General features: G+C 45.9%; 1 long non-coding RNA gene across 1 annotated transcript; it reads left to right on the top strand.

Annotated features, from left to right (window-relative positions):
• The first annotated feature begins 3,315 nt into the window (after window positions 1–3,315).
• LOC122445269 lies at window positions 3,316–15,878 on the top strand. Its single transcript, XR_006270502.1, has 3 exons — window positions 3,316–3,335; window positions 14,473–14,475; window positions 15,822–15,878. It is a non-coding gene; the product is annotated as an uncharacterized LOC122445269 (long non-coding RNA).
• The last annotated feature ends 5,842 nt before the right edge of the window (window positions 15,879–21,720 follow it).

The following is a 21,720-nucleotide window of genomic DNA, read 5'->3' as shown; positions in this document are numbered from 1 at the left end:
CCTCACAGTCCAACCTTCTAATTTACAGTGTGGAATACAAGCATCTCTATTTACGAACTATAAATTAAGTATAAAATGCTTTCTGATATGGAGTCATTTCCTTTGCCTGACAGCTTTACAGGGTCTTACCTCTGTGAGCAACAAGGCTGGTGAGCCCACAGACATATTTGCATACAAAACTGAATCCCCTTCTAGGGTGCTTTCGGTTCGCCCACTGCCTCTGCACTGACCCAACCCTGATGCATCTCACCTCCTGGTTTGGGTCTGCATTGGCTCCACCCAGCATTCCACGGTCCAAGTGACTGGATCTGACCAATCAGGGCCACTCATCCCTCTTAGATCCATGATCCTCTCCAAGGGCAGGCCTTTGAGCCAATCAGTTCAGTTCAGTTCAGTGGCTCAGTCATATCCGACTCTTTGCAACCCCGTGGACTGCAGCACGCCAGGCTTCCCTGTCCATCACCAACTCCCGGAGTCTGCTCAAACTCTTGTCCATGGAGTTGGTGATGCCATCCAACCATCTCATCCTCTGTTGTCCCCTTCTCCTCCTGCCTTCAATCTTTCCCAGCATCAGGGTCTTTTCCAAGGAGTCAGTTCTTCGCATCAGGTGGCCAAAGTATTGGAGTTTCAGCTTCAGCATCAGTCCTTTCAATGAACACCTAGGACTGATCTCCTTTAGGATGGACTGGTTGGATCTCCTTGCAGTCCAAAGGACTCTCAAGAATCTTCTCCAACACCACAGTTCAAAAGAATCAATTCTTCGGCGCTCAGCTTTCTTTCTAATCCAGCTCTCACATCCATACACGACTACTGGAAAAACTATAGCTTTGACTAGATGGACCTTTGTTGGCAAAGTAATGTCTTTGCTTTTTAATATGCTGTCTAGATTGGTCATAGTTTTTCTTCCAAGGAGCAAGCATCTTTTAATTTCGTGGCTGCAGTCACCATCTGCAGTGATTTTGGAGCCCCCCAAAATAAAGGCTGTTACTGTTTCTACTGTTTCCCCATCTATTTGCCATGAAGTGATGGGACCAGATGACATGATCTTAGTTTTCTGAATGTTGAGTTTTAAGCCAACTTTTTTACTCTCCTCTTTCACTTTCATCAGGAGGCTCTTTAGTTCTTCACTTTCTGACATAAGGGTGGTGTCATCTGCATACTATATGTCATCTGCATGCCATAAGGTTGGTGTCTTCTGCATCTGAGCCAATGGGAGCGCAGAAGATGCTCGAGCCGCAGTGGGCTACCTCTCCAGTTGATGCAGTAAGAATAACTAGAGGATCCTGAATATGTAACACTGAATTCCTTCCCTCCATCCCTGAAGTCAGTGTGGACTCGGTTTCCATCATCACAGGGGCCTGGGTGTTCTCCCCTGTTTACTTCTTATTGTTCTTTCCCACCAGCCTGTTCCCCTATCCCTGAAATACAGGGCCTTTGCATATGCTGTTTCTGCCTCTGGGGACAGGTTCCCTCCTGCTGCCCTCTCCTCCATCAACTCCTATTTAAACTACATCTCAGTGCAATTGTCATTTTTAAGCCTTTCCTAAACCACTCATCTTCTCAAAGAAAAAAAAATTCGTGCACTTTTCCATCCTCAGGCTTATCATGATTGCTAATTGTGTATTTGTGTGTATGGTCATTTTATAAATATTCCCATCCCAGACCCTGCAGGCAAGTTCTTGTCTCTTCTGTTGATCACTGTTTCCCAGTACCCAGCACAGTGTTTGGCACAAGTGTGGTACTCGAGGAATGTCTGAGAGTGACCTCAGAATTACCTCCACCCCTGATGGAAAGGAGGTGGGCAATAGCACCACACAGGGACAATATTCCTGATAATTTAAAAATTGTCTCTGCTGAGTCAGTATGAGCTAGCTCCCACATATCGTGCTTCCAGGATTTGGCAATGAAATTGCCAGTTTCTCATCAGCTTCTCCTCATTGCAGGCATGTAGTTTTCAGTTTCCTTTGCTCTGTTATATCAGATACCACTTATCCATCCACTTTCCATTCTCCAAGCTCTTTTGAAATCCCTCATAGGCTGATGCCTTATTTCCCCCTCCTTCTTTATCCTTGGGGTTTAGGCCATGGGAGAGAGCCACGATGGACATCCAGCCCAGATGACCCACTAGTGACTGCAGCCCCAGTCACGACCTGACTTCAACTATATGAGAGACCCCAAATGAGAACCAATCAGCTGAGCAAACTCAAGCCACAAAAAAATTGAGAGATAATAATAAAACTTTGTACTAAGTTGCTGCGTTTGGTGGTGTCTTTTTGTGACTGTGTGTCTTTTTTTTTTTTTTTTTCCTCTCAATGTCTTGACACACATCTATGGGTAATGAGCAAGAAAGGAGCAGAACCAGAATCTAAAGGTTATGGTCAGTTTTACTCTAATGAAGTTTTGGTTAGTCTATTTCTGAGCTTGATAATCGCTTGCAGAGCCTGCACATGATGGATGCTCAGTTTGCCTGCATCATGTCACTGACCACATTCAAGGGCACAGAGAATATGAATCAAGACACTCAATCCTAAGACATTGCCCTTCAACATTTTTTAAAGGAAAGAAAAGCATCTTTGCTAAAGTTTTATAGAAGGTTTTCAGCAGGGTGGTAAACCAGAAAACACAGACTTCTTCAAATGACTATTGAAACAAAAACAGAGGGACTTGACTGTCAGTCATTTTGACCAGGGTCTGTACCTAGCTTCCTCCACAGAAATGACCTCAGCCAGAGAGCTGAAGGCTCCTCTCTCAGCTAAAGTTTCCTCATCTGAAAAATGGGCGCTAAGATTAGCAGCCACATGGATTCCAGGTGGAGGATGACTTTTCCATGGAGTCAGAGAATGGAAAGGCCACCAGAGGAAGCTGTTGTGCAGCTGTCTCCCCACCCTCATATCTCTGGCTATCAGGAATGAACAAACGAAGCTTCAGTTTTTCCGCAAGTGGAGGAGGATGGCAGCTTGTTCAGCCGGGGGAGGCTGCAGAGGCCAGGGGCCTGGTTACTAGATAAGGGAAACTTGGAAGTTTCCATCTTTGTGTCCTTTCCTTCATCCTCTGGATTTTCTCCTTTTTAATACACAACCCCCCATGGTGGGGGGGGGAAAGGCTTCATTATCTTTCATGATGATTAATATTTACATATTATAAACAATTCAAACAAACCAGAAGAAAAAATTAAACAGATCTTTGTCATTATCTCATCATGGAGAGATAAGCACTTGACTTTTTTTTAACCCCCCTTTTCCCCTTAACGGTCCCTGGTCAGGGAATTAAAATCCTACAAGCCATGAGGTGCAGCCAGAAGAGAGAAGGAGACTGCAGACTGTGTGATTCCCTTTGTGGGGATTCCCTGGAAAACTAATCCATGGTGACAGGAGGCAGGTCAGGGAGGCCTGCAAAGGGACAAGAAGGAATTTTTCACAAAGATGCAAAAGTTCTATCACATCATATAGCATGACAGCAGTCCACACAATTGTAATACTGTATTTTATGTAGAGTTATTGTTTGCTGTGGTTTAGTCGGTCAGTCATGTTGGACTCTTTGCAACGCCATGGACTGTAGCCCTCTAGGCTCCTCTGTCCATGGAATTTCCCAGGCAGGAATACTGGAGTGGGTTGCCATTTCCTTCTCCAGGATGTCTTCCCAACCCACTGATGGAACCCGAGTCTCTTGTGGCTCCTGAATTGGCAGGCAGGTTTTTTTTTTTTTAACCACTGGGCCACCAGGGAAGTCTTTTTGTAGAGTAGTTGCTGTTCAGTCGCCAAGTCAAGTCTGACTCTTTGTGACCCGATGGACTACAGCATGCCAGACTTCCTTGTTATTCACAATCACCCTGAATTTGCTCAAACTCATGTCCATTCAGTTGGTGATGTCATCCAACCATCTCATCCTTCTCCTCCTGCATTCAGTCTTGTCCAGCATCAGGGTCTTTTCCAATGAGTCACCTCTTTGCATTGTATGGCCAAATTATCAGCTTCAGCATCAGTAGAGTATGCCTCCATAAAGTGTATCTAGAGAAACCTGCTGGCCCCAAGGGCAGACCCTCTGTCCTACATGCTAGTCCCAGTGCACTTGTCCCCATGCATTTCCTGCCTGTTCCTTCCACACATACACCCCACCCCTCCACCGCTGGCTTCCATGGCCTCTGTGGCTTTCCCTCTGCTATTCTTGTTTATGCTCATCCCCTCCCTGCTCTGCTCTCCAGGGGGTCTTCCTGACTGAGAGACTGAACCCAACCCCACTGCGAAACCAGGTCTTCAGTGCTTCCTCATCCCACATGACTTCCCTGTCATGTGACTTTCACTTCTCTCCGGGCACTTAGAGGCATAACCTGCCAGCCAGGCCACCACGGTGAGTCAGTGGACTGGGCAGGAGAGGGAGGCCTTAGCTGAGGAGAGGCTGGGCTACAAGGGACCCAGAGCCAGGTGCATGGAGGGACAGGGCAGTAAGCATCCTGTCCTCCTCCCCAGAAAAGCTGCAAGCTACCGGACAATCAGGTGCTCACGAGGAGCAGGTTTGTGTCCAGAGGCGCTCTCCCAGCCCTCCCTCCTGAGTGTGGTGTCCGGTGGCATCCACAGGATGCCTTCAGCTCCATCACTAAGGGTGACATACAAGTCTAGAAGGACCTATCTGCCTGCACTGAGCTGTCTGGTGGGACCACCGTGTACATCGGCATCATGGACTGGATGCAGAGGGAGATCAGGGCCCTGGCCCCAGGCACGATGGAGATCACGACCCCCACTCCTCCGGACACAAGTACGTGGTGGGGAGTGGGCTGCACCCCAGCCTCACAATCCATCTTCCAGCAGATGTGGGTGGACCAGCAGGACTGGCCTCTCCACAAACGTTTCTCAATAGACTGTGAGCAGATGCATAGCACTTGCTGTGTAAGTTCATTCAGGATAAATTTGCCACACACCTTTGCCAGGCTCCTGAAACTGGAATAAGTCTTTGAAAATAAATTTGTCCTTGAAACTTGTATCTGAGACTGTAGAACTTACTGCTGATTTTGACGTTGTATTCAACACTTCCCCTGGTGTATCTTTTGTTTGTTTGTTTTTGGCTGGGCTGGGTCTTTGTTGCTGCACGCAGGCTTTTTTCTAGTTGTGGCAAGAGGAGGCTGCTCTCCAGTTTTGGTGCTCAGGCTTCTCACTGCAGTGGCTTCTCTTGTTGTGGAGCACTGGCTCTAGGCTTCTCAGGCTTCAGTAGTTGCAGCCCACAGGCTCTGGACCACAGGCTTAGTAGTTGTGGTCCACAGGCTTAGTTGCTCGGCAGCATGCGGGATCTTCCCGGATGAGGGATCGAACTCATGTGTCTTGCATTGGCAGGTGGATTCTTTACCAGTGAGCCACCAGGGAAGCCCCCCTTGGTATACGTTTAACACCTTCTGTAGATCTTTAGTTTAAGCCCCTAGTTACATATGATTCTGTCACTTCGTGGCTGAAATGAAAACATGTTTCTGGAAGAAATATCGTTGGCTGGATGAGAATCTGTGAGACCTCGAATCTCTCTACCTGTGTAGAGGATTAATATGTCAGAACTGCCGATCCCAGGGACTTCCTTCGTTGTCCAGTGGCTAAGACTCTGCGCTCCCAATGCAGGAGGCCTGGGATAGATTCCTGATTGGGGAACTAGATCCCACATGCCGCAATAAAGACCCAGTGTAACCAAGTAAATAATTTTCCTTCTTTCTTTTTTTCTAAAGCCTCTTATTCCAGGATTTCTCTAGAGGCTGGCAAGAGTCCTGAGCCAATCACTACTTCTCTCCTGCTGGCCTGACGATGTCCAGGAAGGTCTGAGCCTCGGGACCCGCTTTCCTTTCACACCTGCTCTTTTCCCTCCAGGGCACCATGGACTGTACCTTCCTTCACTTGGAAAATGGTTTTCATTTACCACTGTAAACTTATTCACCCTTTTAACTTAGGCAAGATTTTTGTACTCAATCCTCAGTTCTTAAGAAATGACAAGAAATTTTGGTGTTATATAGTCGTGTGAGAACATGAGGTCCAGCAACATGTTACTGTGAGGACAAGTGCTGCAGTAAACAAACAAAAGACTTTCTTTCAAGGCTTTCCCTTTGGACATTTGCTCCACATCCGCTATTAAATATGTAAAAGTCACCCACATATTGCAGAACATATAACCCTTTGCTGCAAAATAAAATTTGAAAGGATTTTTATGGTTTTGCTTCCTAAATCATTTGGCACAAGTGGTCCAATCAACCTATGACTGACTGTGATTTCTTTTTCTTTTTTTTTTTTGACTGTAATTTCTAAGGAAACATCTTTCATCTTATTTTATGAGGAATTCTGGCAATGTGAGAAAATCTAAGCCACATGTTTTTCACTGTCCTGAAAGTTTTATGAATATGAGATTTAATGATGAGAAAATTGACAATAATGTTATATTTTATAGGCATTTAATTAAACATTTATTAATCTTGGTTTTGCAGTTTTTTAAAAAAAATTCATATGTGTTAATTTTTTTAGATATCAAATATAAATAAAAGCTCTGAAACAGTCATTAAGTCCTGGACTGTGTGCCAGAAGAGCTTGCCAGATGAAGTGGGAGCTCTTCCCGAAAGCAGACAGAGGGTGTGGACCATGCAGAGGCTCCTTCGTCTATACATCATTGCAGGGCAATCCCACGGGAGGGAACAGCTGGGCCCTATTCATGGCCAGGGCTGGAGCTGGGGCCAAGGCAGAGACTTCAGGGAAACAGGTTCTGTCTCAGCCTCAGGAAGGTGGTCACAGCAGCCAACAGAAGGCTTTTCCTGTCGAGGAGGCACCACTGGGATGGAAATGAAGATTTCTGTCTAGGTCAGGAAGGGCTGGGCTCTGCTGCAGAAGCAAATAAGCCCCAAACCACTGTTGGTTTCTACCAAGATTCCTTCCTTCCCCACACTCTGAGTCCTTCATGAGTCACCTGGGAGCTGAATCCACATCACCTACACTCAGTGCCTAGTCTGAAGGAGCAGTGCCTGTGCGGGGCACAGTCCCTGGTACAGTGGAGGGAAAAAGAGAGAACTGTTGCTAGTTGTGTGTCAACCAGTAGAGCTTCTGCTGGGAAGTGATGCATGTCACATTTGCTCACATCTGACAAAGATTCTCCCCTTAACCAAATTCTGCTCAGATTCCTCTGAGTTCTTTTTCTACTAGGTTTTGATTTTTGGACTTCCATGTTCATCTCTGCATTGTCCAGTTGTAGCAAGAATCTTGCTTAAGTCAATTTAGCCAGAATTCCCCATCCTCCATATATGACTACCCTCCACATCTAATCAAGTTCTTCATCCTCCACCAGACCCCAGGTGATGTGCAATCTCCATGACCTGGCTCCAACAAAAATCTTGTTTAATCAGAAACCTCCTGTGGGCTTCCCAGGTGGTGCTAGTGGTAAAGAATCTGACTGCCAATGCAGGAGACACAAGAGATAAGGGTTCAACCCCTGGGTCGGGAAAGTCCCCTGAAGTAGGGAATGGCAACCCACTCCAGTATTCTTGCCCGGAAAATTCCATGGACAGAGGAGGCTGGTGGGCTACAGTCCATGGGGTCCCAAAGAGTTGGACATGACTGAGCAACTGAGCACACACACACACAGAATCCTTCGGTACTCCTGTTTCCTTTGATTAATTTTCCATCCAGTGACTCCACCCTGCTCCTCGGTTATAAATGTCCACTTTTCCACTCAATCAGTCCAACCTCTCTCTCCCATTGCAAACCCCCACTTATCCCGAGAACCCCTCTTGAATAAAGCCTGCCTTACCACTCTTTAACAAGAGTCAGAGTGAATCTTTTTTTCTTTAACTCATCTCATCCATTGGCCAGAGGAAGGCAAGTGACTAAGATGGTTGTTAACAGGGCTGGGGAGGAGAGTTTTCCAGAAAGTAGCAGTAGGTGCTTGTGAACAGTAACACAGTCTTTTACCATTTTCCTCTGACAGAGAAACTTGAAGACAAACCTCTGTAAAGCAGGTCTTACCCAAGACAGCTGTCTTGCCTGTTAGATCTCAGGCAACCACATCTTGGGGGATGGGGAGGGGAAGTCACGTGCCGGAGGTCATCAGAAATACTTTCTCCCTCCCCTCCTTGAACCTCTTCATCCACTGTATCATTTCTGATTCACACACCTGACCCTCAAGCTGGTGTGAAAGGTCACCTGACTCAGCTGGGGTCGGGGTGGGGGAAGGCACAAAATCTCTCTTCTGGGGTAGCCTGTTTGCATGAGATGAAGATAAGCTGCCTCAGATTGAACAGACATTTTATGCATGAATCTTGATTAGTTCCTTAAAAAAAAAATCACTGTCACAACTACTGAGCCCACATGTCACAACTACCGAAGCCTGTGCACCTAGAGTCCATGCTCTGCAACAAGAGAAGCCATGGCAAAGGCTACAACTAGCGAGAAGCCTGCGCAGCAACAAAGACCCAGAATAGCAAAAAAATAAGTAGATAAATAAAATTTTTTAAAAATTACTTTCACACGTTTATCATTTATAAGTGACATTTACTTATGTCATTTGTCTACGTAAGAACCTGTAATGGCTTCTAACTGCCAACCTCACAGGTGGAACCTGAACACCTTGTTCCCTCTCCCAGCTGTACTCAAAGGCAGGCTCAATTTCCCTCAGGATACAAAAACCAGGGTAATATTAGGTGGGGGACAATGGGTACTAGGGAAGTGACCAGCAATAGCCATTAATATTCACCACTGTGATTTGTTCTTCCTGCAATAAAAGTGACACCTCCCAAGTGTCCTCACGGGCACTCAGATAAATTACATTTCCCAGTCTCCTTCCAGTGGGACTGTGTGACTGTACTCTGGACAATGGAATGTGAGCAGAAGTAATTTACACCAATTTAGGGTTTGGTCCATAAAACGCTCCAATCTCACAACATCAAAGAAAACCAGAGCCTGCCAGTAGTTAAAGTGGTAAAAGCAGATTTTACTCAGGAACTATTGCAGCAGGGGGAAGGAGGTCTCATCATAAGACTGGGCTCAACTCAGAATATGAAGAGGAAGTCATGGGAACACAAGGGTGGGGGTCAGTGGATGGAGAATTATTAAGGAAACATCAGGGATACAGAAGTATTCTGGCTAAACAAGATTTATGCTGAAGGCAGGCAGGGGTGATCAGGCATCACTTCAGTGGAGAATGAGAAGTTTGGTCAGATAACCAGGGTGATCAAGGGTGGTAAATTCTGGCCAAACTGACCTGGCAGGATTCTTGCTAAAACTAGACTCTTGGAAGACACGCCCAAGGATGGGGCCAAAGAGGACTCAGAGGAGCCTGAGTAAAGTTTGGTCAAGCAGAGAATCTTTGCCAATATTCCTTTGGATCCTTATTTTTAAACAGCAGCTATAATGAATACTTCGGGAACAGTTGTGGAAACTTGAAAATAAACTGGTTGTGAGGTGGTATTCCAGAATTTAAAATTTTCCTACTTGTGATAATGACACTTTGGTTGCGTAGGACATCCTTACATTTAAGAGATGCATGCCCGAGACTTCCCTGGTGGTCCAGTGTTTAAGTGCCTGCCAGTGCACAGACACAGGTTCAATCCCTGCTCTGGGAACTAGATCCCATATGCCATAGGGCAACTAAGCCTATGTGCCACAACCACTGAGCCTTCGCTCTAGAGCCCAAGAACTGCAACTACTGAAGCCCACTTGCCTAGAGCCTGTGCTCCACAACATGTCAAGCCTGCACGCCACAACTAAAGAGTAGCCCTGATCACCACAACTAGAGAAAGCCTGAGCACAGCAACGAAAAGCCAGCCAAAAGAAAAAAGAGAGAGATGCATGCCTAATTAGTTAGAGGTGAAAAGTCACACAAGACCACAGCAGTGGGTTTGATTCAGGGCTGACATCCAAACTCACAATACAAACTGCTCACGCAGCACCTAGCTGTCTTAGAAAGGAAGTACAGCAGCATTCCATACAGCTCTCCACGGCTCTGATGACTGCACATGGGTTAGGTTCTATCCCCAGAGGATTCAGCAAAGAGGACCCACTGGCTCTGTGGCTCCTTGCTGGTCTGGTGGCAACGTGATGGTAAGAGGTCACATGCATTCTTCAGCAGAGCTATGGCCCATACATTACAAGTTGCACCAGTAGCCACCAACAGCAAGCCGAGAGGCAGCCTAAGGTCGGTTGAAGAGCACACGCAGGTCCTACAGGAACGCCATCTGAGTTCAGACTACAAGTCAGCTCCTGGAGGAGGGATTCACAGCTGTGAAAGCTCTCCCTCTAGTCACGGATGTCTGCAACATTCGAAATCACTGGACAAAAAAGTTAAATAAGACAAAACGGCTGACACTTGTTGAAGCCAGATAATGAGTTTATCAAACTATGCTTCAGTGGTTGAAAATTTTTATTATAGAAAATCAAAAGAAATAAAATCTAAAATGGAGGTGTTCACCACCTGCTTTCATTTCCTATGTGGCTTACCGGTGAGTAAATTCCTTCTGTTTAAAGCTCCCTGCTCTCAAGTCAGCGCAAATCTCCCCTCTTTTATGTAGCTCCCCTCCCCCACTCCGACTATAGGATCCGTCCCTCCCTCCAATCCAAGTGCTTATTCTTCTGGACTCTTACTGTTGCCTTCTTTCAGTTGCAGGGCACAGAAAAAGAAAAAAAGGAAACTGTGCCACATAACCAAACAGTCTAGATTCCATGTCAGGCAGGCTTGGACCCAGGGTTCCAAGCAGGCGGTCAGGCCCCGCGGCTGTGGCCCTATCACATGGCTGTTGCTCCTTGGGGGTAGCTTCCCTTTGCAGACACTACACGAGGTAGCACCTCCCAGCTCCTAGGCAGGCTTCCTTCTGGAGGGACTTTTGGAAGCCTTTGCCCCAGCATGCTCAGCAAAAGTCCCAAGGCTTGCTCTCATTGGCCAGGCTTATCACATGCCCACCAATCAGGGAATGTCTGGCCCTGATTGGTGGGTCTGGGTCACATGCTCCACACCTGGCTCTGAGGAGAGTCAGTGATGGCATTGACCCGCGAAGGCTCGGAAGCAGGTGACTCTGGGAGGCAGGTGACTCGCACTGGGGTTCCGGTATCAGTGAGAGACGAGGCCAGAAATGCAGTGGATGGTGGGGGTGGGGGGCGGGGTTGGGGTGGGGGACCTGGTTGGTGACATGGTCCAGCCCACCTCAGAGGCCATTAGGGTGCTCGCTGGTTCTGAGTGGCTTTTCGTCCTGTGAGTCCCCAGAATGATTTTTGGACACCAAGGGGCTGGATTTGTCTTCTCCTGAGAGTTCTGGTGAACGCGCTTCCTTTCGGCTAAGAGAGGCTGTCAGGGGACGATGGAGAGGCGAGAGGCAAGACTCCATTCAGTCCTTTCAGTTCAGTTCAGGTGCTCAGTCGTGTCTTTTCCGGACCCCGTGGACTGCAGCACGCCAGGCTTCCCTGTGCATCACCAAGTCAGTCCTTTGAGTTTTGTGTTTTAACTGTATATGGAAAAGCGCCTCGTGCAGTCGATGAGTCCTCACAAACTGGACGAATCAGCTAGGCCAGCGACCGAGGCCTCCGGAGCCCCCCCCCCCCCCCCCCCGGTGCCGCCCGCGCTCCCCCTCACAGTGTGTCACTTACACTGGCGCCACTCTAGTATGGACTCCTTTGTGAGCTTCCTCTGCGCCGTCGTATGTAGTTGTGTTTCCGTGTGAACACATTTGTTCTCAGGTTCTGTTGGTCCCCGCGTTCATTTGTCTGCTCTTGTGTTGATGGGCATCTGAGTAATTTCTGGTTTGGGCCATTATGAATAAATAATGCCACTGGGAACCTTTCACATATGTTTCGGTGGACACATATATACGCACTTTTGTTGGATACACACCTGTGAATGGGATTGCTGGGCCACAAGTTGTATACATTTTTTAGTGTCAGCGGATACTGATTGCCACACCCTTTCCAACAAGGCTGAGCGGATTTGCACTCAGGGTCCAGTTGCACTGGGTACTCTCTGTCTTTTCCTTGTTAGCCATTCAAGTGCAAACAGGTTTTCTTTGGCGGGGGTGGGCAGTAATATTTATTTGGCCACATTAGGTCTTGTTTGTGACATGTGGGATCTAGTTCCCTGGTCAGGAATCGAACTTGGACCCGCTGCATTGGGAGCCACTGGACCACCAAGGAAGTCCCTCAATAGGTTTTTTAAAAACAGCTTGATTGAGGTATAATTGACATACTGTAAAATTCACCTGTTTTTATGTGTATAAATAAATGCTTTTTAGTAAACTTGTGCAATCACCACAGTGAATCAATTATGGAACATTTCCATCATTCCTAGACCCATTATGCCCTGTTTAGTTTGTTTTTTAACCTCATTTTCTTCAGCAGTCTTTGGGCACTTGTCTGGTGCCAGGCATTTTGCTAGGCGATATGAATAACTGAAAAATGAGGAAAACCTGGTACTTTCAGCCTAGAGAGAGTCAGAAATAACCCAATTGCTGTAATCTTGGGGAGGTACAGAGTAGCGTGGGATGTGCAGTGACCCAGAAAGTGACAAGGGTTTCTGACGCTTTAACTGCAAATGTGGGGAGGGAGCAGGGGCAAGGTGTAAGACAACAGGGAAGGACATCAGCTTGACCACCAGCTGGGAAAATGTCCTTCCAAAGAAGAGCTCATCCTTCTAAACCTTGGTGATTTTCCCAACCACAGAGTTGGTTAGGAGTCTCTGCCCTTTACCCCCAGAACCTCCTGGGCTTCGATACAGGTCTGCCTCTCTCCTGGAGTGAGGGCAGTGAGGACAGGGTCTTGACTTTCTTCACTATGTATCTCAGGCTCTGAGCAGTGTCTCAGAGGCTTTCAAAGTGCCCCAAGCTGGGGGGCCTAAGGTGACAGAAATGTATTCTCTCATAGTGCTAAAGGCTCAAAGTCAGAAGCCAAGGCGTGGGCAAGGCTCTTCTCCCTCTGAAGCCGGCATGGAGGTCCTTTCTTGCCTCTTCTAGCTGTGATGGTACCGGCAGTCCATTGTGATCCTTGACCTGTAGCTGCATCACTCCAGTCTCTACCTTCTCATCACAGGGAGGTTTTGTGTATGCGTCTCTGTGTTTCTGCTGTTCTTCCAAGGAACCAGTCGTATTGGATTTAGGGCTCCCCTACCCCTTAATCTTAACCAAGTACACCTGCAAAGACACTGTTTCCAAGTAAAGTCACATGTGAGGTTTCAGATAAACAGGAATTTGGGGAGGGGCCACTATGTAGCCCAACACAGTGCTCAGAGAGCCTGTTGGAAGATGCCTGCCTTTCCTCGTACTCTGAGCTGGCACTCACTGTGGAGCCTGCTTCTGGCTTTGGTATGAAAATCACCTTAATGGGGTTGGGGTGGGGGTCCAGGAAGTCTGTTAGATCATATCTCCTGGGTGTTCAGTCTGTTTTCTTCTAGAATCAGCTCCTGTGGGTACACCCAGACCAGCCCCCCTTGGGAGGGCCAGGCCCTGGGCACAGAGTCACTACACCCCAGTTCCCCTCGCCTTTTCATTTCAAACATTTTTAAAGTACACTAATAACACATGGTGATTTTTATAAACTCAAAAAACTTTGTTTTCCTTTTCTTTCAAACATTTCATTGTGCATTTACAAATAATGCATGGTGATATTTTTAAAACTTTTTTAAACCTTATTTTTTGTTTCATTTTTCACCTCAAACATTTTTTTTTTTAAATAGTCAAATAATTCATGGTGTTGTAAAATGAAAACAAGTGCAAGGAAATAGCCCCAAAAGAGAGCTGTTGCCAACCCCAGGATCTGTTATTTCCATCTTACATCTCCTGATTTTCAACTAGTCAGTTTGTCACCTGGAGTAGAGGCTACACTTCCCAGTTCCCAGATGGTGAGGGAGGCTACATGACTAAGTTCTGGCCAGTGGGATGCAGTGCAAGTGTTACATGTCAGTTTCTAGAAAGTTCTCTCAAATGACAGCTCATGGATGCCCTTTGCCCTTTCTTGACTGATGCTTAGAAATCAGATGTGGTGCTGGAGTGCCATGAACCATGAAGTTGGACCATGAAGTTAGGGTTGCACCCTGGGGATGAGCGAGCAGAAACTGCTGAGTCAGCCTGAATCGTGGTTATCTGTGGAGATACCATAGCAGCCAGGGCAGCCAGTCCGTACTTGGACTCAGATGTGTGAGACACACCAGCTTCTGTCTGTGGCTGTGTACTGGATTGCCAGGGGTGGACTAAAGCCACATTTGAGTATTATCTCACAGTGCTGGAGGCCAGAAGTTGGAACTCAGCATCGCTGGGCCATGTCGGGGAGTCAGCAGGGCTTCCCTGCCTCCAGAGGCTTTAAGGGAGAATCTGCCCCTGGCCTCTGCCAGCATCTGGGGGCAGCAGCCTTTCTTGGACTGTGATCGCATCACTCTGATCTCTGCCTTGGAGACCCTGATGCTGGGAAAGACTGAGAAGGATGAGAAGGGGGCAGTGGAGGATGAGAAGGTTGGATGGCATCGATGGGCAGGAGTTTGAGCAAACCCAGGGAGATAGTGAAGGACAGGGAAGCCTGGCATGCTGCAGTCCACGGGGTTGCAAAATCAGACACGACTTAGCAACCAAACAACATGTTGCCAATTGTGTGCATATGTGTGTAATCTCCCCCTGGCTCCCACTCAGAAAGATATATTTGACTACATTTAGGGTCCACATACATAATCCAGGAAAATTTCTTCATCTCAATATCCTTGACTTGATCATTTCTGCTGAGACCCTTTTACCAAGTTAGGGAATATTTACAGGCTCCAGGGATGAAGACTTGATGTCTTTGGGGGACAGTGTCCAGCCACTGTTGTTCATATCTCTGTTACTTTGTGCTGAGAGGAAACCCTAGCGAACAGACAAGAATACATGAAAAGAAATGTTTTGGGCAACATTATGTGTTATAACTGAAGAATGGAAATGACATCCATGATCAGCTGACTTTGGAGAATGTAGATTAATGGTCTGGTGTCATGGGACCTTATACAGTAATGAAAAGGAAGCATTTATCAGCATGGCTAAGACCCCTGCAGAACGCTGTGCTGAGCTCCGTGCTGGGGCTTGAGGGCCCAGCCCTTCCCCATATGAGCCCCCAGTCCAGAACCAGTCTTGACAGCATAGAGTAGGCATAGCAGCAGAGTGTCCTGGACCTCTGATTGAGCTGGGAGGTTTGTATATTGGGGGATAATTAGGTTTGCACCAGATGGGCTTGGGGGAGGGGCATTCCAAGTGAGGAGAATTCCAGGTGCAAAGACTTGGCTGTTGGTTGGCCATGGCTGTGTGAGACGAGGGAGGGGAGCAGAGGCGGTGGGGTCCTGACAGTCTCAGGCAACAAAGACCTAACGAGAGGGGCTTCCTGGCCCAAGTGATGGAGTGGTGTGTCAGGCTCACCCCCTTGTGTCAACATCCTCCCTGACCATCGGCAGTCACCAGGGTGACAGCCCTCCTTATTCAGTCCAGGGTGGAAAGACATTTCCGCAGCCAGGGAAAACAGTCCTAGATCTTCCCTGCATGCAGCTGCTCCCCCTCCAGCAGCTCAGTGAACTCCGCACCCTTCTCTGCACCACTCTGCATCCTGGGAGCTACACTGGTGAATTCTTGCATTTTTGGTTTGTAACTCCTGTCCTTTTTATTCTCTGAAAAGACAACTACATCAGGCAATAGCTAGCAATCTATGCAGGTGGGTATATCATGTACAAAGATGCACTTTGTGACAACAACAGCATGAAGGAGGGGGAGGATGCAGCTGTTTAGGAGCAAAGTTTTACTAAACCATTGAAATGAACACTAATCTTGAAAACATTATGTAACATGAAAGAAGACAGATAGGAAAAGCAGCATATTTTATTAATTTAAGTGAAATGTGCAGAATAGGCAAATCCATAGCGATAGAAAGAAGATTAGCGGTTGCTAGATGTTGGGTTTGTGGGTATAGGAGGGGGCGAGGAGTGGGGATAACTACTAACTCCTTTTGGGAATTGTGAAAATGTTCTGAGATTGAATGGTGGTAAGGGTTGCATAACCTTGTGAACCTACTGAAAACCACTGCATTTTATGCTTTAGAATAGTGAGTTTTACAGTATACAGATTATTTCTCAATTTTTTCAAAAAGAAAAACAAAAACTTTACCACCCTGGTATTACTCAGCCATTAAAAAAAAATTGAAATAATGCCATTTGCAGCAACATGGATGGACTTAGAGAGTGTCATACTGAGTGACATAAGTCAGACAGAGGAGAAATATCATATGACATCCCTTATATGTGGAATCTAAAAAGAAGTGATACAAATGAATTTGCTTACAAAGCAGAGACTCACAGACTTAGAAAATGAATTGGTTGCTGGGGGTAGGGAAGGATAGTTAGGGAGTTTGGGAAGGTCATGTACACACCGCTATATTCAAAATGGATAATCAACAAGGACCTATTGAGCACATGAAACTGCTCAATGTTATATGGCAGTCTGGATGGGAGGGGGAGTTTGAGGAAGAACAGATACATGTATATGTATGGCAGTTCATCTGAAACTATCACAACATTGTTAATCAGCTATACCTCAATACAAAATAAAAGCTTTAAAGTTTGGGGGGGAAAAAACCTTACCACCCTGTATGTAGCAATAGGAATGTACTTAGAGGCAAGGAACAGACAAAAACAAATGGAGTTTGTTTGCCCACAAAAAAAGTGAAGCCAGAGCATCTGTGCCCAGGTGTCCACTCCAAGTAATGGCAGGACTGCCTGGAACATGGTATGTAAATGTGACTGGAAGTCAGGCTGCTGTGCAGATTTGGATTCTAAGGGTATAGTTCAGAGAACCTGACTTTCTCATGCTCTTTCAGATGATGCTGGCACTGCTGGTCTTAGGACCAAACTTGCTGTAGCAAGGTAGTTCTGGTTACCTCCTGCTATGTCACCTTCACAAAACCTAGAACCATGAAAAAGAATTGTTTCCGTGTCACGGTTCTGTGAGTTGACTGGGCTCAGCTGGGTGGTTTTTCCATGGAGGATCTCTCTTGCAGTTGTAGTCAGACAGATGGTGAGTGGGGCTGGAATGTTCCTAAGGCTGCTCACCTGTGTTCACCTGTCTGGTGCCCCGGCTGGGTTGGCTACAACCACCAGGGACTAGACAGGATTTGATCTCTCTCTATGCAACCTTTCCACGTGGCTACTTTTCCACATTCCGTGGAATAGTCTGCCCTGTGACATGGCAGAAAGATTTTCCCAGAATAAGTGTTCCAAGACACAGAAAGTGGAAACTTCAGGGTTCTTGTCTCCTGAGCCTAGAAATGGGTACGTTATCATCATTCTTTGGTGTTCTAATGGTTGAAGTAGTCGCAGGACCCACTCAAGTTGAAGGAGAGATCACATAACTCCTCAGTGGGAGGGATTTTAAAGAGATTTGGGGCATTTTTTTTTTACTTCCCTGGTGGTACCGCAGATAAGAATCTGCCTACCAATGCAGAGGACACGGGTTCCATCCTTGGTCAGGGAAGATTCCACATGCCACAGAGCAGCTAAGCCCGAGTGCCACAACTACTGAGCCCGTGCTCTAGAGCCTGTGCTCGGCAACAAGAGAAGCCATTGCTCACCACAAGAGAAAGTCAGAGTGCAGCCACAAAACCCAGCGCAGCCATAAAGAAAGAAAGAGATTTGGGGGCATTTTTAATCCTCCAAAAAGGTTCTGATAGGGTCCCTTGACAAGGGCTCGTAGGTACACTGCGCCCTCTTGAGTCCTTGTACCGTCATGACAGTTTCCCTGCCACCTGGCTTGGTTGTAGCTCTAGGTTGTGAGATTTTGGTGTGCTTTCCTGGTTGAACAGTTTTTATGTAGGAATTTGGGGATATTTAAATACTATTACTAACATTGCCACCATTATCCAGGACTCTTCCCTCTGGGCTTTAATTTGGATCTGCATATTTTTTCATTCCTGATACAGGTCGTCACCCAGTGTGGGAGCCACAGGGCTCATAGAAACTGTAGTAATGTTCTGGCCAGTGAACCCTCATCTGCTTTTGGCTATGTGACCTCAAGTGGTTTGAACTCTCCAAGCTTTTTTCATTAAAAAATGAAAATGCTCACTTTGAGGAGATGTGTTTAGAGATAGCAGATTAAGGCATTCGGCACATATTAGACAGTAAAGAGTAGGTATGAGAAAAATAAAAATAAGACTGTTGCCAACAGATTGTAGAGAAAAACAAAGAAAAATTGGAAGTGTGGGCGGGATGGTAAGTTGAGCCAATCCTTCTGGAGCAACTGTCAATATTTAACAAGAGCTGGGCAGCTGTTCTTTGCTTTAGCCTGGAAATTCCCCATCTGGGAATATATTCCAAAGAAATGATTCCCAAGGGGAAGATATGCAGTTTTTCTGCAGATGTTTTTAATAGTACTATTCATGATAGGAAGTAATTGGAAAGAAAACAAGTGACTAATTTAAAAAGTCTTGAAAAAGCAAAGGAAGAGAGCATGACAGCAACAGAAAATAGAAGTGTAGGGAGTTCAAGGGGTCAGTCCCTCCATGGAGCAACCGTTAGGCAAAAACCAATAGAACTAACTTATTTTGGAACTCTGGAATCCAACCAAGAGCTTACAGCAACCAGGGGAGTGCTTAATGAAGGGGGGGGGAGTTAAGTTTCAGTATGAGGGGATTGTGGTGTTTTGCTTCCCTTACTGCCACAGGTGGCTGTGGAAACCACAGCCCGTGTTCCTGGTGTGGCCTGTTGGGTAAGGGGTCAGTGTGGACTTTGCTCTTAAACACTGTGCTGGAATGTTTTAACCAGTTTGGCAGTTCCCTAAGGCCTTGGTGCCAAGATGTCTCTTGGTTTTACCCCCTTCGGGCTAAATCCATTTTCCAGGAAGAGACAGTCAAAAACATTTAAAGATCTAGAGTCCCCTAAGCCATCTGGTGCAAGGGTGAGTGGACACAGTGGCAGCAGATGGACTGAAAGGCCTGGGAGCAAGAGGGCTGAGAAGAAAGATGGTGGATGGAAGAAGGCTTTGAAGGACTGAGGCATGTATGAGGGTATTTGGACCACAAAGATCACGCCCAGGGCCAGATGCATACACAGAAAAGATCTCCCAGAGTCCTAGGCTTACAAATCTAGCAGCCCCTTGGGCTCTGCAGAAGCAGAAGACGAAGCAGAGTCCTAGGCCTGGCCAAGGTTGTAGACGCGTCCAGCTCAGATCCAATCTGCACAGATTGGGGGGAGGATTGTTTATTTTCCTTGACTCCAGTCATTTATGAAAATCTCTGTCCACTGACATAATAGAACAGAGAGTTCAGTCATGACACATGGCAAAGAATATAGTTTTTACAAAATACCTTGGAAAAGTCACCAAAAACAAGTAAACAGAACATGTCAGTTCTTAGCAATAAATAACAACAAACTCTGGGGAGAGGGAAGAATCTGATTTTCAGAGTTTCTACATTATAATACTAAAAATAGCCAGTTTTCAACAACAACAAAAAATGATGAGCAACGCAAAGGAAAAAAAAATATGTCCCATTCACAGGAAAAAAGGAATTAACAAGAATTGTCCCTGGCAGAGCCCAGATATTCAACTTACTAGACAAATACTTGTAATCAGTTGTCTTAAATGTACTTAAAAAGCTAGAGAAATCCAGGAGAATGATGTATGAACAAATGGAGAATATTACTTAAAAAGTATATATTATGAAAAGCAACACTATGGAAATACTGGAGCTGAATAGTACAATAGTTGAAATAAGAAGTTCGCTGGGGATCAGAACCAGATGTTAACAGGCCAAGGAAAGAATCAAGAATCAGCAGATGTAAAGATGGAGCAAGTGAAATCATTGAGTCTGAGGAGCATAGACAAAAAATCATGAGGAAAAATGAACAGAGCCTAAGGGCTGTGTGGGACATCACCATATATATTAGTAGATGCATGATGAGAACCCAGGAGGGAAAGAGAGAGACACAGAGACAGGGAGAGACACACACACAGAGTTAAGAACATTTAAAGATATTAAGGCCAAACACCTTCCAAATTTGATGAAATAATAACTTGCATATTCAAAACCTCAATGAACTAAAAGTATGACAAATTCAAAAAGATCCACAAAAGGCATATTATATTCAAATTGTCAAAAATCAAATACAAGAATTTGGAAAAGTTAGAGAGGTAGCAGAGCCAGAAATTTGTCACCCCACCTAGAATTGCCCAGGCAAACTTTGTCTCAGGTAACTCGTTTGGAACTCTGGAGTCTATTGGAGGCTTGTAACTTCCACATGAAGGTTTGGACAGAAAAGGGTGGCTAATCAGAGTCAATTTTAGCTCTTAGCAGAATAGCAGTTCCCACCTCCTACCCCCAGTGCTGTGGCAGGCAGCTGTGCATGGGTGTTTAGAGTCGCTTGTATGAGATTGGCAGGAGCCAGGCGGAGGGGAGAACCACATTCTTCAGAAACTGCACATCTGTCCCCTAATCACTGATTGCTGCTTCTGATTACAGACGTGCAGATTCGAGACAGGGTTCTTGTTGCTCCTCCACCTAGTGTTGCAAAGCTACATTTTCTCTGACTAAAGTGACTTTCAGGGAATGGAAAGGACCAGGCCTTTTTTCCCTTCCTTTATTCTCTTTTCCTCATTTTGTGACCCAGACGTTGAAAAATAAGACATCCAGAAGTTCCCTGGTGGCTCAGTGGATGAGAGACCACCTGACAATGCAGAGGACACAGGTTTGATCTGTGATCCAGGAAGATTCCCTCATGCTGCATGGAGCTACTAAGCTGGTGAGCCACAACCACTGAGCCTGTGCTCTAGAGACTGCCAGCCACAACTACTGAAGCCCGTGTGCCTCGAGTCAGTGCTCTGCAACAAGAGAAGCCTGTATACCACATTGAGAAACCTGTACACCACAGTGAAGAATAACCACTGCTCACCTCAACTAGAGAAAGCCCATGCACAGCAACAAAGACCCAGTGTAATTAAAAAAAAAAAAAAAAAGATATCCAAAAACAACTGCAGTACAGAGGAAATTAGAAAGTCATTGTGCATGCCCAAGGGAAAACACAGAGGTGGTCTTAGAGGATGGGGAAGATTTAGACAAGCATATTCCATGGAGCTGATCTTTGGGACTATCTTTAGTTTTTTTACAAAGGTGTTAAGCCCATGGGAACCATCCCATCTTTTTGGGTTTTCATTAAAGTAATGGACTAAAAGGAAAAGCTGTCCTGAGCTTCCCTGGTGTCCAGTGGTTCAGTCTCTGTGTTTCCACTGCAGGGAGCACAGGTTCCATCACTGATTGGGGAAGTCCCGTATGCTGCACAGTGCAGCCAAAACTAAAATAAAGCTGTCTTAATGTCCCTGTCTTCTAGCTTCAGTACCTCTGTCATTCTGCATCTGTTACTAGTCATTAATTTTTTTTTTCCTAGTTGTGGGTTGCCTTTTTCTGCTTCCAGTCATGCCTCCTAATTTTTTATTGGACATTGGACACTGTAGGTGTTACTTATTGAGTATCTGGACTTTGGTGTCTTCCTTTAAAGGGTGTTGGACTTTGCTCTGAAAAGCGGTTAAATTACTCGTGATGCGTTCGATCTCTTTGAGATTTTTAAAAATAGTTTATTTCAAAATAATTATGGATTCAAAGGAAATTTCAAAGATCATGCAGAGTGGGCCCATTGAACCCTTCACCCAGTTTTCTTCCACAACTGTCTGTTGTACAGTATCAAAGTCGGGAAATTTACATTGATACAATGTATGTATAATTTTGTGCCATTTTATCACATGTATAAATT

This window comes from Cervus canadensis, chromosome 1, assembly GCF_019320065.1.
Source record: "Cervus canadensis isolate Bull #8, Minnesota chromosome 1, ASM1932006v1, whole genome shotgun sequence".
Lineage (NCBI taxonomy): Eukaryota > Metazoa > Chordata > Mammalia > Artiodactyla > Cervidae > Cervus > Cervus canadensis.
Note: the sequence above shows the minus strand (reverse complement) of the source record. Positions and strands in the feature narration are given on the sequence as shown.